The sequence below is a fragment of the Equus quagga genome, chromosome 1, assembly GCF_021613505.1.
Source record: "Equus quagga isolate Etosha38 chromosome 1, UCLA_HA_Equagga_1.0, whole genome shotgun sequence".
Taxonomy (NCBI): Eukaryota; Metazoa; Chordata; class Mammalia; order Perissodactyla; family Equidae; genus Equus; species Equus quagga.
The window spans coordinates 160855979-160871736 of record NC_060267.1 but is presented as its reverse complement, the minus strand read 5'-3'; the positions used below and the strand labels follow the sequence as shown (position 1 = coordinate 160871736).

General features: G+C 40.0%; 1 pseudogene; it reads left to right on the top strand.

The window, feature by feature from the left end:
* The first annotated feature begins 3878 nt into the window (after positions 1-3878).
* Positions 3879-5644, top strand: LOC124225472 (transcription initiation factor TFIID subunit 6-like; annotated as a pseudogene).
* Positions 5645-15758: the final 10114 nt, after the last annotated feature.

Here is a 15758-nt window from a genome sequence, read left to right as displayed (position 1 = left end):
GCAGTTTTGATTTGCATTTCTCTGATGTGCTAAGGATATCAAGCATGTTTTCATGTGTTTATTGGTCATTTGTATATCTTTTTAGAAGTATCTATTGAGATAATTTGCTCATGTAAAAAAATTGGGTTATTAGTTTCTTTTTTTAAAGACTGGCACCTGAGCTAACATCTGTTGCCAATTTCTTTTTTCTTCTTTTTCTCCCCAAAGCCCCCGAGTACATAGTTGTGTACTATAGTAGTGGTCCTTTTGTTTATGTTATATGGGACACTGCCTCAGCATGGCCTGATGAGCAGGTACCATGTCTATGCCCAGGATCTGAACCAGCAAAACTCTGGGCCACCCAAGCAGAGCACGCAAATTTAACCACTCAGCCAAGGGGCTGGCCCTGGGTTATTAGTTTCTAGTACTAAGTTGTAAGAGTTAAGTTCTTTATGTGTTTTAGAAAAAAATCTCTTATCAGACATATGATTTGTAAAGATTTTCTCCCATTCTGTAGGTTATCTCTTCACTTTCTTAATGAAACACATTGAAGGATAAAAGTATTTAATTTTGATAAAGTCCAATTTATCTATTTTTTTCTGTTGCTTGTGCTTTGGTGTCATAGCTAAGAAACCATTGCCTAGTCCAAGGTCACAAATATTTACACCTATCTTTTCTTCTATGAGTTTTATAGTGTTAGCTCTTATGTTTAGGTCTTTGTGGTTTATCTTGACTGTGGTGGTGGATACATAAACCTATACAGATAATAATATAGCGCTTAATACACACACACACACACACAACAGATGAGTACAAGTAAAACAGAGAAAATCCTATTAAGATTGGTAGATTATATCAACGTCGACATGCTTAATGTACTATTACAGTACAATTTGGCAAAATGTTACCATTGGAGTAAACTGGGTAAAGTGTACAAGGAATCTCTGTATTAGTTCCTACAACTACATGTGAATCTAAAATTATCTTGGTAAAAATTTCAATTAAAAATAATAATCTGTGGGGCTGGCACCGTGGCCTAGTGGTTTAGTGCTCTCTGCTTCGGTGGCCCAGGTTGGGTTCCTGGGTTCTGACCTAAACTACTGATCCACAGCCATGCTGTGGCAGCAACCCACATGCAAAATAGAGGACGATTAGCACAGATGCTTGCTCAGGGCAAAATGTCCTCAAGCAAAAGGAGGAAGATTGGCAACAGCTGTTAGCTCAAGGCGAATCTTCCTCAGCAAAAGAAAGAAAAATAATCTGTAAAAATTGCTTCTTTTCCTTTTCTTGCCCAAGTAGTAGTTACCTTTTGATTGTTTTGCATCTAAAAGAAGGGCAACATAATAGCAATTATTGCCAGGTGAATTAAGAGCATTATGTGAGTGTGGGTAATTCCTGTCTTTAAAAATAAGCAGTAGGCATGTAACAGTTTTAGTGTTAATTTTACATACATTCCTGTTTCAACATGTAGTACTGATTTTGATTTCCACCAATAAGTATAATGGTATAGGTAAGTGAAAATTTGGTGAATAGAAATAGTTTTAGGTGGGCTAATACCTCTGAAAAAGTATCTACACGTTGGAATATATTATACTTAATACATAAGTAATTAAAAGCACAGATTAACTACTTCTAGAAATTTTAAAATCAGATCTTTCTGAACAGTTTTATTTTTGCTAAGCTTTAATCTTTTTTTTAAAGGACAACTGTTGTTAGTAGGCAATTAGCTGCTTTATTGAATATAATGAGAAAAACTATCATGTACCATATTGATGCAAATTGTTATAATAAGTACAAGGCAAAGGGCACAGTAATCCTTTGTGGTTTTATTCATCTTTGGAAGAGGTTGGGAGAATACTGGCTTGAATTCTGTCATTCTGTCTACTTACTTTACTGTGTTCTTAAAACTACTGTTCATAGAACTTCTTAGGTGACAAGTTAAGCTGAGTGTTAATGGAATGTTAATGACACACATTCTTTATAAATGTCTATCTTAAGGGTTTTTTTTTAAAATGAATTAGAATTTACCATGGAATCTAAGGCTTCCTTGTTTTTCAAGAATTTTCTTTTAGTTTTTTTAAATGCTAATCTTTGACATAATAAAACTTTCTGTTTTTGCCCTTTGAGAATTTTTTTTTTTTGAGGAAGATTAGCCCTGAGCTAACTGCTGCCAATCCTCCTCTTTTTGCTGAGGAGGACTGGCCCTGAGCTAACATCAATGCCCATCTTCCTGTACTTTATATGTGGGACGCCTACCACAGCATGGCTTGCCAAGTGGTGTCATGTCCGTACCCGAGATCTGAACAGGCAAACCCCAGGCCGCCAAGAAGCGGAACGTGCGCACTTAACCGCTGAGCAAACTGGCCGGCCCCTGAGAATTTTTAAATACAAATTGAGTTAAAAGATTCTTCCAAAATCTGCTGCTTCATCAAAACGCATTAAAACATTTCTTATGGCAGGAAAGGATTCTATTAGTCTTTTAGTTGCTACTGTCAGGGATTAAGAGACAAGAAGAAACCAGGTAGGAAATGGCTAACAAACTGGAAATATTTGCACATATCAAAATACCACTATTTCATTTTCTTTGTATCTAAGTGGTCTTAGGACAATTCTTTTGCTCCTCGGCAGGTGTGTGGGGTGCCCTATAGACTGGCTCCTGTGATCTGGCCAGTATACTCTGCTGTCTCCATCTTGAGGAGTAGAGGATTATGCTGTCTAAGGAAACATTGTCAATGAGACCAGTAAACAAAGTTCTGCTGTGTTGGAGCTCCTCAGCCTGAGTGCCAGCAGGTGGAAGAGAATCTGGGCCAATCTTCCAAGTAGGTTTTCTGAACTTGCCACTCCATCTGTGCCTTTTCTTGGAATTTTTCAATCTGGCTTGTGCTGGTCAAACGTGGATGGCTGGGGCTAAGGAGAACTATAGCTTGAAGTGTATGCATACTCACAGCTGTCTATATCCAGCTTCGCCAGACTGTTAGAAAACTCCTAAGATTCCAGATGTGCCCCATGACTTGCTTTATCCAGTGGTGAATATGAGCTGCGTGCCACTGGGTGGCTCCAGGAAAGCCAGAATCACCTTCTGAGTTCCAGCTTCCTCTGGGCTGGTCAGGATGGACTGCTTCTTGGGGGATCCGGCGGCGTCCACTGCGGTGACTCTCTGGATCTTCTGTCCCATCTGCTGGTCTGTCACGTCTCAATGCGCTGAGGTGAGGCTGCCTCAGAGTGGGCTGAGATTATCTGCATGCGCGGGGAGAGGCTGGTCCTCCCTGTAGATTCTAGCCGAGAGATCTGTGTTCGTGGTACCTCAGCCATCTGCTGGGTCCCCACTCTGTGCTGGACCAGTCTCCCCATATTTGTAGCCATGGTGAAACAAGATCATTCGAGAACCTCAGGATTTGGCACCAGTGCGGCCTAGAAGCAGGTACTGTGTCTGCAGCTGGCAGCCCAGGATGGAGGGCAGCGTCTAGGGAGGGAGGGTGTCTGCCAACGTGGGAGCTTGGGTCAGGGTGAGGTGGCGGCGGGGGGGGGGGGCGGGGGGGGGGGAAAGCCTGGGTTACAGGGAAGGGGAGGACGTTACTGTTTTTGTCAGTGAAAGGTCAGAGTTTATAACCCCGGTGCTGCTGCCCCTGCCCATGCCCTTTTATTCCTTAAGGTTGGAAAAATTATTTTATGAAGCCTTAAGAAGTACTGAATATAATTAAACTGTAGTCCAAAGTTAGATACAATTTAATAGCAGTTCAGTTCCAAAATAAAACTCATTGTAGGTGAGATCATGAAATTTCCTAACACAACTTTTAATGCATGGCGCTAATTTTCTTAAACAACTCAGAGGAAACAATATTTACGGTAGATGGAGTATTTATGAAAAATCTGGCATCAGGTATATTATATATGTGTGTATAGATATATGTACATGCTATGAATAACTAGGTTATATATATGAACTAGGAAACACGTATATGTCAACAGCAGTTTTAGAGTTCAGAGTTTGAGAGTGGGATTTATAAATGCTTTTCAAAGTGTGGGGTTTGGAAAAGGAGCAGACATCTTGTTTTCAAAATCTGAAGTTTCTCTCAGGACTGAAGTAAAAGTTGTAACTACCACAGAAGAGGAAGAAAGGGAATATGAATGTGGTATGGAACAGCCTGGCCCTGCTGGTCTATCTGATGCACGTGGTGAAGGCCCTGATGGATAACCCTGTGCTGTATCTAGAAAAATATGTGTATGAATTGATTCCGTCTGTGATGACCTGCATCGTTAGCAGGCAGCTGTGCCTGAGGCCAGATGTGGACAATCACTGTGTGATCCAGGACTTTGCTGCCCACCTGGTGGCCCAGATCTGCAAGCATTTTAGCACAACCACAAACAACACCCACTGCCAGATCACCAAGACCTTCACTGAGAGCTGAGCGCACTGAGAAGACTCCATGGACAACTCATTATGGCTCCATCACAGGCCTGGCAGAGCTGAGACACGATGTGATTAAGACTCTGATTCTGCTACGGCTGCAGCAGGAGGGGAAGTGGATCCACACTGTGCTGGATAGCCTTGTGCTGAGCAATATTGACTATGTCTGAGATGACCATGTGCAGAGTCTCCTCCTGAAACACTGTGCCCCAGTTCTGGCAATGCTGCACGCACCATCTGACAATTAGAATAACTATGGGGCAGAATTTGGGTCCCTCGGGCCCCTCTTCTGCTCCCATGTGGTCAAAGCCCAGGCCCAGGCTGCTCTGCAGGCTCTGTAGGTCAACAGGATCACTCTGACCATCACTCAGCCCCTGCCCACATGGACCCTCCTGCAGGCCCCTCAGCCTGGCCCTCGGACTCTTGGCTTGCTGAAGGTTCCTGGCTCCATGGCATTGTCAGTCCAGACACTGGTGCCCCGCCTCAGCTTTCCCCTCTCCCACACAAGTTTATTGTAATGTCATTGTCCTCCAGTGACTCATCCACCCAACAGATCCTGTTCCTCAGTACCTCAACCCCTGGCTCAGGCTCTACCACTACCTCTCCCAACTTCATTATGGTCCGCAGTGTGCAGCCCATTGTCAAGCTGGTCTCCACTGCCACAACCGTACTGCCCAGCACTGCTCCCTCTGCTCCTGGCAGTGTCCAGAAGTACACTGAGGTCTGTCTTCCCCCAAAAGAGGAGGGCAAAGGAGGCCCCACCTCTTATCCTTCTCCAGCCCCTGCCCTGTCCTCAGCCCCTTCCTGCTTGGGGGTATGGAGCCAGTGCCTTCTGTAGTGGGGAACAGGAAGTTGGATAGTCCTCCTACAGCTCGAGGGACTCCAAAGTCTAATTGCTCTCAGCCCCCTGGATCTGGCTTCTATCAGTCTGCTCCTTAATGCTGTCACACATCTGCTAACTTTCTTCTCTCCCCTAAATTCTTGCACACATAATGGGTGGAAGGAAATAGTCTGCTTCCCCTACATTACTTTCTTTTTAGATATTGTACAGCCAACTCCTCATTATAAAAATTTGATTTGTAAAAAAAAAAGGCAAAGAAGACTTGTAGGTAAAAACTGAAACCATAAAACTCCTAGAAGAAAACGTGAGTGGTAAGCTCCTTGACATCCCTCTTGGTGATGATTTTTTGGATTTCATGCCAAAAGCAAAGTCAACAAAGCAAAAGCAAACAAGAGAGACTACATTAAACTATAACATTTCTGCACAGCAAAGGAAACCATCAACAAACTGAAAAGGCAACTTACAAGAATGGGAGAAGATATTTGCAAATCATATATCTGCTAAAGGGTTAATATCCAAAATATAGAAAGAATTCATAAAGCTCCACAGCAAAAAAAATCTGATTTAAAAATGGGCAGAGAATCTGAATAGATATTTTTTCAAAGAAGACATACAGATGGCCAACAGACGCTTGAAAAGGTGCTCAACATCATTAATCATCAGGGAAATGCAAATCAAAACCACAATGAGATATCACCTCACACCTGGTAGAATGGCTATCATCAAAAAGACAAGAGATAACAAATGCTGGCAAGGATGTGGAGAAGAGGGAACCCTTGTTCCCTGTTAGTAGGAATGTAAAGTGGTGCAGCCGCTATGGAAAACGGTATTTTTCTCAAAAAATCAAACAGTTTCTCAAAAAATTAAAAATAGAACTACAATATGATCTAGCAATTCTACTTCTGGGTATTTATCTGAAGGAAATGAAAACGCTAACTCAAAAAGATATATGCACCCCCATGTTCATTCCATGTTCATTGCAGCATTATTTACAATAACCAAGACATGGAAACAACCTTAAGTGTCCATCTATAGATGACTGGATAAAGAAAATGTGATATGCACACACACACACAGACAGACACACAACAATGGAATATTATTCAGCCATAAAAAGAAGGAAATCCTGCCATTTGCAATGACATGGATGGACCTTGAAGGCATTATTCTAAGTGAAATAAGTCAGACAGAGAAAGACAAATACCATATGATTTCACTTATCTTAATCTTAAAAATATCTTAAATCTTTAAAAATTTAAGAATCTTAAAAAAAAAACCCAGAACCTAACTCATTGGTATAAGAACAGATTGGTGGTTGCCAGAGGAAGGGGTGTGTGTGTTGGGGGGGTGAATGGGTGAAGGGGGTCAAAAGGTACAAACTTCTAGTTATAAAATAAATAATTCCTGGGGATGTCAAGTACAGTATGGTGACTGTAGTTAGTAATACTGTGCTATTTACTTGAAAGTTGCTAAGAGGTTAGATCTTAAAAGTTCTCGTTACAAGAAAAAAATTTGTAACTATGTGATGATGGATGTTAACTCAACTTATTGTGGTGATCATTTCTCAATATTTACAAATATCGAATCATTATGTTGTCCATCTGAAACTAATATAATGTTATATGTCAATTATATCTCAATTAAAAAAAGAATTTAGAAAAACATTTATTAGTTTTTTCTGTATACAAAAATTTATAGAAAATTGGGTCATAATTCTCTATACAGATAACTTTTGTTGACATTATTAAAAATTAATAATTCATGTATTATATCTATATATAGTATATATATCTATTAGTATATAGTATACATATGTAAATGTGGCAGGAAAAATTGTGAAAAACTTTGAAATAGGTAAGAAATATTACTAAGTGTCCTGTTCAGTGTACCATTCCAGCTTATCTTAGCCTTTCCTTGTTTTGGAGCTGTTCTACAACTTTGTATATTGTAGAAAATTGATAATAATGCACATAATTCTTGTCCGTAGAAATGCAAATGAATTGTGTGTAGTAGAATTCAATTGATTTTTGTCCTGAGAATAGATCCATTTTGTAGCTATTTATAAATCATTTTAACATTTCTGATCTCCCATATACATGTGGTTCTTTGAATTCTTCTTTGAACTGGTTATAACATCTTATGAGTTCCCTCATTAATTAATGAATTAAATCAAATCTCTGCTATCTATTCGTTTTAATTTGTATGAGAATCATGATTTTACTTTATTTAAAAAAAATGCTTTAATAGATGGCTACAACATTTGAACAATATAAAATGGAATAACACGAAAAGCAAAATCTTACCTAGTTTCAGTCCAATGATGAAGAGAGATATTTATCATAATGTAAGATAAATGTAAAATTACATTTATGATAAGTGTGATGAAAAAGTGGAACTCATTACTGTGAGAGCAGGTAAGAGGATGATTGCACTTAGCCGGGGCAATCTGGAAAGGCTTCTCTGACATAGTAACAAGTGGGCTGAGATCTGACAGTGAGTCAGGAAAACCATTATTTGTGAATGTAAAATGAGACACATTTGCCCTGTCATGTGACTTCCTCCAGGAGCACTTGGTTGATTGATTGCAGACATGGAAAAAGCAAGAGCCTGGGTGAATGCAGGGCTGGGAGAGGAGGGCAGGGGGTAATGTTAGGATGTTGGGGAGAGTGTTATTGAAATGGTAGCTCATGGAATCTAAAGAGGATAAGTAAGGAAGTAAAAAAAAAAGAAGACGTAGGTGGTTAGGACTGATAGATTGAGAGAAAATTGAGGCATTTATAAACTTGAAGTTCTGATGAAATTCATGATACAAATTGGAAGGAGAGGCAGTTTTGAGCCTGGGTTGTGTGAAATAGAAATTTTTGAGGTGGAGCGGTTGCAGGAAATGAGAAAGTTCAAGGTGTCATCATGGGAGTGGTGAAATGAAAGATCCTGGAGACGAAGACATCATGGACTGCTGAGGCCAGTTATTCAACTGGGTGCCTATGTGGACAGTGAGGTTCCCCGGCATTTATTGATGGCAGGATCTGGGGGTGAGTCATGTGCCAAGTCACAGGTGAATGAAGAGGAATGACCAGAAAGAGGAAAAACAGAGAGAAAAACAAGGGGAGGAACAAAGGCCTGGAGGAGGCCCAAAGGTTCAGGAGTACAAGAGATTGTTCTACTATCACCTGGGGCGGCTACGGGGCCAGCAGTGCCCTTGGCGAGAGCCAGTCTCAGTTAATTCAAGGTAGTGGAGGAGAGGCTCTGGGCCAGGATGAGATTATAGGGAGGTTGCAGATATGGGTCAGGAGTTATGTGGGTGCAGTAGAATGTTTTGGGAAGTGGATGAAGGGTCTGTGACTAGGTCATGGGCAAGGAAGGATGAATATTAAGGGATGGTACCCTGAAATGGTGTTAGGGTGGTGGTTTACAGTTTGGATGTTGTTACATCAAAGCAACAACTAGAGGCAATGTGGATTTGACTCTCAAACATTTTTTCGAGGACAAGTAGGAACTAATGAGTAGCAGCTAATAAGACTTTTTCTTTTTTGGGAGGCAGATAGCAGCTAACATTATCGAGTCCTTTTGTTTCTTCTTGGGTGAAAAATGATATCTCCTTGCTGCTTTAAGCTGCATTTCTTTAATTTCAATTGAGATTGGGCATATTTTCATTTATTTTTAAAAGAATTGTTTTAAATTGGATTGTTTATCTTTTTCTTCTTGATTTGTACCAGCTCTTAGTAGATTAAGCAAATTAGCTCTTTGACATATGCATTACAAAAATTTTTTTCCATTAGTTGTTTGTCTTTGTAGTGTTTTTGCCATGTAGCAGTTTTTAAAATTTATTTTCTGGATTTATCAGTCTTTCTTTCCTAGGCTCCTGTGTTTTGTGTTCCTGGGTTTCTGCTCAGAAGGAGCTTTTCCCTCTAATATTATAAATAATTTTACTTGTGATTTGTTCTAGAAGTTTTCTGAATTCATTTTAATAGCCAAATCTTTGTTCTGCCTGGAATTAAATTTGATATAAGAAGTGAGGAAGGGATCCAGCTTAATTTTCTTTCTGGATATATGTTCAGCTGTCTCAACACCAATTAGCTACTGATATGAAATCTCACCTTTGTCATAAATAAAATTCCAATGTAGAGTTGGGTGTATTTAGAAGAACAAAAGGTTTATGTGAGACTGCATGGTATACTGGAGAGGCATGTCTTGGAGTGAAGTAGACTTTAAATCCTGACTCTAGCACTTGCTGTTGACCTTGGCCAAGGGTCTTAACTTCTTGGGTTCCAGTTTTTTCTCATCTTCAAATTGGAATAATCATAGTCTTTGAGGATTAGTGACAACATATGAAATACATGCACCACGGTGGCTAGAGCAGAGTGAACCAGAAGGAACACAGAAGAGAGGAGATGAGAGAACTAACAGAGAGGTAGGTTATCTAAGACCCTGTGGGCCATTGTATAGACTTTGGTTTTTCTTCTCTGAGTAAGATAGGAAGGCTCTAAGGATTTTGAGCAGAGACATGACAGGATCTAACATATTTTAAAAGGCTTTTGTGTTGAAATTATACTGTAGAAGGAAGCAGGTAGAAGCTAATTGCAGTTTTGAGGAGAGAGATGATGATGGCTCAGATCAGGATGGGAGCAGAGAGTTGGATAGGAAATAGTAGGATTTTGGATGGAGTTGCCATCAACTGCAATGGAAAGACTTGTGGGTAGAGTAGGTTTGGGGGCAAAGATTAGGAGTTAGGATTTGATTGTCTTAAGTGTGAGAGATCTGCCACATATCCAAGTATAGATGTCAGGTAGGCAGTATACACACTGGGGGCTCAGGAGAGAGATCTAAGCAGGAGATAAAAATTTGGGAGTCATCAGTGTATAGACTGTATTTAATGTATTTCAGGTCATGTGACTGAATGAGATCACCAAGGGAGCGAGTATGCAAAGAGAAGGAAAGAAGTTACAAGGCTGAAGCCAGGGACTCACCAATATTAAGAGGTTGAGGAGAAAGGAGAAATCAGGGAAGAAAGCTGAGGAGTGTCCAGCAAGGCAGGAAAAAACTGACAAGCAGTGGTGTTTTAGAAGCCAAGTGGTAGAGTGGTACGGCTGAAAGCATGATTGGAGTGGGTTTAAGAGAAGAGCAGAGGAGAGAAATTGGAGAGAGGGAGTACATGAAGCTCTTGTAAGAAGGTCAGATGAGTGGGAGGATGGAGGAGATTGTGCTGGGGAGGAGGAGAAAGGAGAGGATATGACATTGTTGCCTAGGAGAGTCATGCATTTGTTGACTGACCACGAGTATTTGGGTTGGTGTCTCCCAGAGCGTGTCCAGCATACCACTGTTGATATGTGAGATGATTTCAAGTAGTACTCAAATGCCTACTTTTACAATTTTACTTGTTAAATTTTGAGTCTAATGTGTATGTGAAAAATACAACTAGCGTTTATAGTGATATAAAAGTAATGGTGTAAAGTTCATTTTGAGATAAATATATTTCAGTAGAAAAGGTGGATCAGTTTAAAGGAAAATGCTAAAAGCAGTACAGGCAGTTTATAGACGTGGTAGGGTTATACAAATAATTTACATTTAGGAAACACATACTTAGAGCATTCACAGCTCTTTATAATCTAGCTCCTTATCTGGCTGAAGTCACACTTTCTCAACCTTCCTAGAGAATTCCTCTCCTCACTATTTATTTATTCCCGTCCTTACTGTCCATAACATGTCCTCTCTGAATCCTGCATTTTGACATTAGACTATATTGTCACTTGTTTATATATTGTATCATTTATCTTATCAACAAGAATTTCGATCAGCTTTTACCTTCTCCCACACCAATGTACAACATGTACACACATTCCGCCCCCCCCCCCCCCGCCCCCCCCGCCTCGCACAATCCTCTTTGGAAGTATATTTACTACGGGGCCTGCTGAAACCTTTGCAATGTTGGGGTCTGTGGGAAGGTTGAAAAGCTAGGACTAGGGTAGTGTCCAGTAAGGTGGGACCTAAGCTACTGCAGTGGCTGGTGGGGGCTAGAAGAGCCAGGCAGTTCCAGGCACAATGTCCAAAGGTTACACAATCGCAGAACCAGCTCAGGTAGTTGTCAAGATAAGGGGGTCAGGCCCAGTGATCAGAACATGGCAGTGAGCACTTCCAGGTAGCAGTCCATGGGCAGTCAGGCAGGGGCAGTTATGAAAGCAAGGGAATCTGCACATCCTCAATTAGACCATCGCTTACTTACCTGGTGGGTGACAGGAAGGCCTCAGGAAGGAGGCCCACCAGACTTAGGTGAGTTTCAGATTCTCCCAGCTCTACCAAGGAAGACTCCTGGTTCCTAGAAGCTTATTTTGGTGGGATAGATCTGGATTTGAATCCTGGCTTCATGTAGCTATGTGGCCTGTTTCTCATGTATAAAATGGGGACAATAATTCCTAATAATTAGGAATTAATTAGTTACATGTGAAGAGAACCTAATATAATAATGAAGATTGTTGGTAATAGTACTTTAATTGTTATTGTAGTTAAAAGAAAGTGGAGAATCCTAACAGAGGGACTAGTGAGTGACCAGGTAATGGCTTTACCAGAACTTAGAACTTGGGCGCAATAACTTACGTTCAATAAAAGGATAAGCTCCTGTATTATCTTAAATAATTGGTAGAATGAGCTGGTGGTGCAAATCAGTGTGTCAATCATCCAATACCATGAAGGGGCAGTATTATTTCTAATGTAAACAGGACCTATGGGGTCCTGGATGTGATCCCACTGCTATATTTAGAATGTTAGATCACTTTTGAGTGCTTTTTCTAGTTTTTAAAAGAATGTGTACAAATTAAAGAGGACCCAGCCCATAAATTATTAAATGTATGTGGTCTTTTGTTTAACAAATATTTATTGAATGCCCACTTGATGAAGGCGCTATGCTAACAGGCCCTGAGAAGATGGTGATGAATAAGACAGGGACTGTCCCTGTTCTTATGGAGACAAATAACAACTTATGTCTAATTAGTTAATTATAATTGTCATGCATACTAGATGAAGTACAGGCTGCTAAGAATGCATCTAATAGGTATGATCTAATCTAAGGGTGGTTGTCAGGGGTTTAAAATGAGATCTCAAAGATGAATAGAAGTTAGTTGGGTAAAGTAGGGGGGAAAAGACTATTTCAGGAAGGAAGAGCATGTGCTAAGGCCCTGAGGTTGAAGGAGCACAGATTTCCCAGAACTAAAAGATGTTTAGTGTGGCTGGAGTGCAAAAAAGAATCAGTGTTGCAGAATGTTATTGTGATGTGGAGAAAGGCCAGTAAGGCAGGGTCTTCTGGGTGATATTAAGGAGTTCAGATTTTGTCTTTAAAAAACTGGGGAAGCCAGTGCACCTTAGTGAAATGAACTCAGAGATCACTCTGGCAGCAGTATGGAAGAAGGTGGGGAGTGGTGCCAGAGTCAATGGGGGAGACCGGTTAGGAAGCTACTGTAGTGCTCTGCGTAAGACATGGTAGGAGTGTACACTAAGGTGGTGGCAGCAAAGAGAGATGCAGACCAATTTGAGATATGTATAGCTCCCTTGGGAATAGAGACTACTTTTTCCAGAAAAGAGAACCCAAAGGTTTTAGTTTTAAAGTGTTACTATAAGAGGATATTGGCTGATTGTCTTCTATCTCCATAGAGAAGGGAAGAAGAAATCATCTTACAATTTAATGAGGGAGAATTTGGGATTTGTTGTTATAGAAACGGTGTAATTTTTATGTGAAGAGCTTTTAAAATAACATAGAGAAGTCAACCCTGGAGGCAAAGAGATGAGCCCAATGACCTCTTGAACTATTTTCTACTTTATAATGTATTATTCCTCACTAAATTTGCCTAGTACGTCATAATCTCTTATGATCACTAGGATAAATTTTATTTAAAAGTGGTCCTGATCTTGAGCACTGAATATTCCCAGAAGTTTTGCTGAAGCACTTAGACCTCTTTTCTGTGTGAGAAAGAGAAAAGCAGATTTGAGAGCCAGGAACAGGCCTGGAGCACATAGCTAGGCTGAAGTGTTCTTCTGTTGAACACCAGCACCAACCCCAGACAAGGCCACGCTGTGACCACGGTGGGTCAAGACAAAAACATGACCACTCAGTAATCATGTTTAAACATGGACAAAAACATGAAAAATATCCAAACCACAAAAATGACCAAACATCCCCCGTATCCTGACCAATATGAATGACTGCTGCTTCTTTACCAATGACAGCCTCACTCCAATCTTCTCACCTTCTAGATTAGAATTATTAAGATACCCAATCACAGAATTACCCTATTTCCTGATAATATCCAATCCAGGGCAAAGCCCTGCTTTCTTGAACTCTCCCCCTCATCACTTAAGCCAAGTCCAAATCCTATTATAAGTCCTTTCTAATACCTCTCAGTGAGACACCCTGTGGTTCCCCACGAGGTGTGTTCTCCGTTGTTGCAACAAGTCAAGAAACCCAACTTTGTTCACCTACAGGTATATTCCCACTGGTGTTTGGCTGAAGAGCACTGGCAAGTGTAAGGAGCAGTCTGTGAGTTTCGTTTCTTTCCCCACCCTTTTGCTATTGGAATAAAAAGTTGGAATTTTCTATGTCCTGCTATATCATAGGGCAGGTGTCTTCTAATTTCCTATGTGATGTCTTGATACCTGTAAGATCACAGCATTCTGGCCAGGTTCTCTGTTTGTTAAAATATTGCAGCCCACTTCTTTGTCTTTTTATATTGCCAAGTTCTTATATTAGGGGAAACATAACCATTGACAAAAATCTTTGACTTTCTTGTTATCGTTTTGCATATGGAAGAAGCATTATGCAAATTGATGATATAAAAAGTTTAACGATCTTAACAACTCAGCCAAATCATACTGCTTGTTTGTAATTATGATTTTCTGTTGGCAGCAAAAGTGGCTTTTTGTATATTCAACATTCTTAGTTTGTCCACGTCTGTGAGAGAATTCCCAAAGGAACTTTGGTCTCGTATATCCACGGATGAGTATTCACGGATGGTGCTCATGGTTCATTACCTGTACATGGGCAAACTGCTGAAGAAGGACTTCTTGCATATAGCTTTCTCTTGCAGCTAATTCTGCGTGTAGAACACAGTACTCAGCAACGTTGTGTACACAGCAGATTTGTGACAGACTTTTGGGGGAGTTTGGCCATTTGTGGGTACCTACATTAAATGGCTGTCTGTGTTTGAGGGCTGTTACTGTGGGGAGACATGCTGTAATGTTATTCAGAAAACTTATTTCAGAATTACACAAGCCCTCATGGCAACTTGTGCCACACACTGGTGAAATATACTCAAATAAAAACATGATCTTTGTTTACATGCCTTTTGTGGTCTGTTTGTACAGTTAAAGTGATTGTGTATTCATCACTCAGATGCTTTTCTTAAGTCAGTGGCCAATCTCCCCCACCTCTTCCACCTGTTCTTTTCTGGATGGAAGGCTCTCCCTTTTGCGAGGCAGCCATAGTCATGAAAGGTTAGAAGAGATGAAGGAAGGAGGCAGCAGGGGATTAGTATAGGACACTGGCTGTTAAAGGATAACTTTACTGTATCATTTTACCATTCTTTTGGGATCAGAATGAGCATGCGGTAAAGGAGAAAGTCTGAAGAACAACAATTTTTTGGCAGCTAAAACTATTATCAGTTCCTACTACATAATATTTCAAATCTTGACTACTCTGAGAATGTCACCCATTTTGACACTAACAGGGAAGAGAGAGAACCAGGAATGTGGAAAACAATTAGAACGTGGTCAAGATCTTGAGTCTCTTATGGGAAATCATTTCTATTTTATTTCATAAGAAAATGTAAATATTATCTTAAATAAAATAATTTAAACCTTTTGAACAGTCATGAATAAATATTAAATGTATTTGTGACATTACTTATGATTCGTAATTCTCAGATAGTAAATGTTAACTGATAAAAAGTCACTTTTAAATTATTAACTCTAATGTTTTAAGAGAGGTATTGGTTTTACAATCTGGAAACTATTTTTTTTTCATTAATCAAAAGACAACTGAAAGTTTTCCTCTGGAACAGTTTCATAAAGAAGAGGATAGGACAAATATCTATAATTTTCAGTGTTCTCATATTAAAAAGTTATTAATATTTTAAGAAAATCAATACATTATTTTGTACTATTAATAAATGGAATACCTTAAAACTAATTTCTATTTTTGTCTACCCTTGTAAGGGACTTTTTCTTCTGTTTTATTTACAGTAGATTTTTTTTCTTTTTTGTTTTTGAGGAAGATTAGCCCTGAGCTAACTACTGCCAGTCCTCCTCTTTTTTGCTGAGGAAGCGTGGCCCTGAGCTAACATCGTGCCCATCTTCCTCTATTTTATACATGGGATGGCTTACCACAGCATGGTGTGCCAAGCAGTGCCATGTCCACACCTGGGATCCGAACTGGCGAAGCCTGGGCCACCGAGAAGTGGAACGTGCGAACTTAACCACTGCGCCACCGGGCTGGCCCCTACATTAGATTTTTAACCTTTCTTATTTTGAAACAATTTCAAATTTACA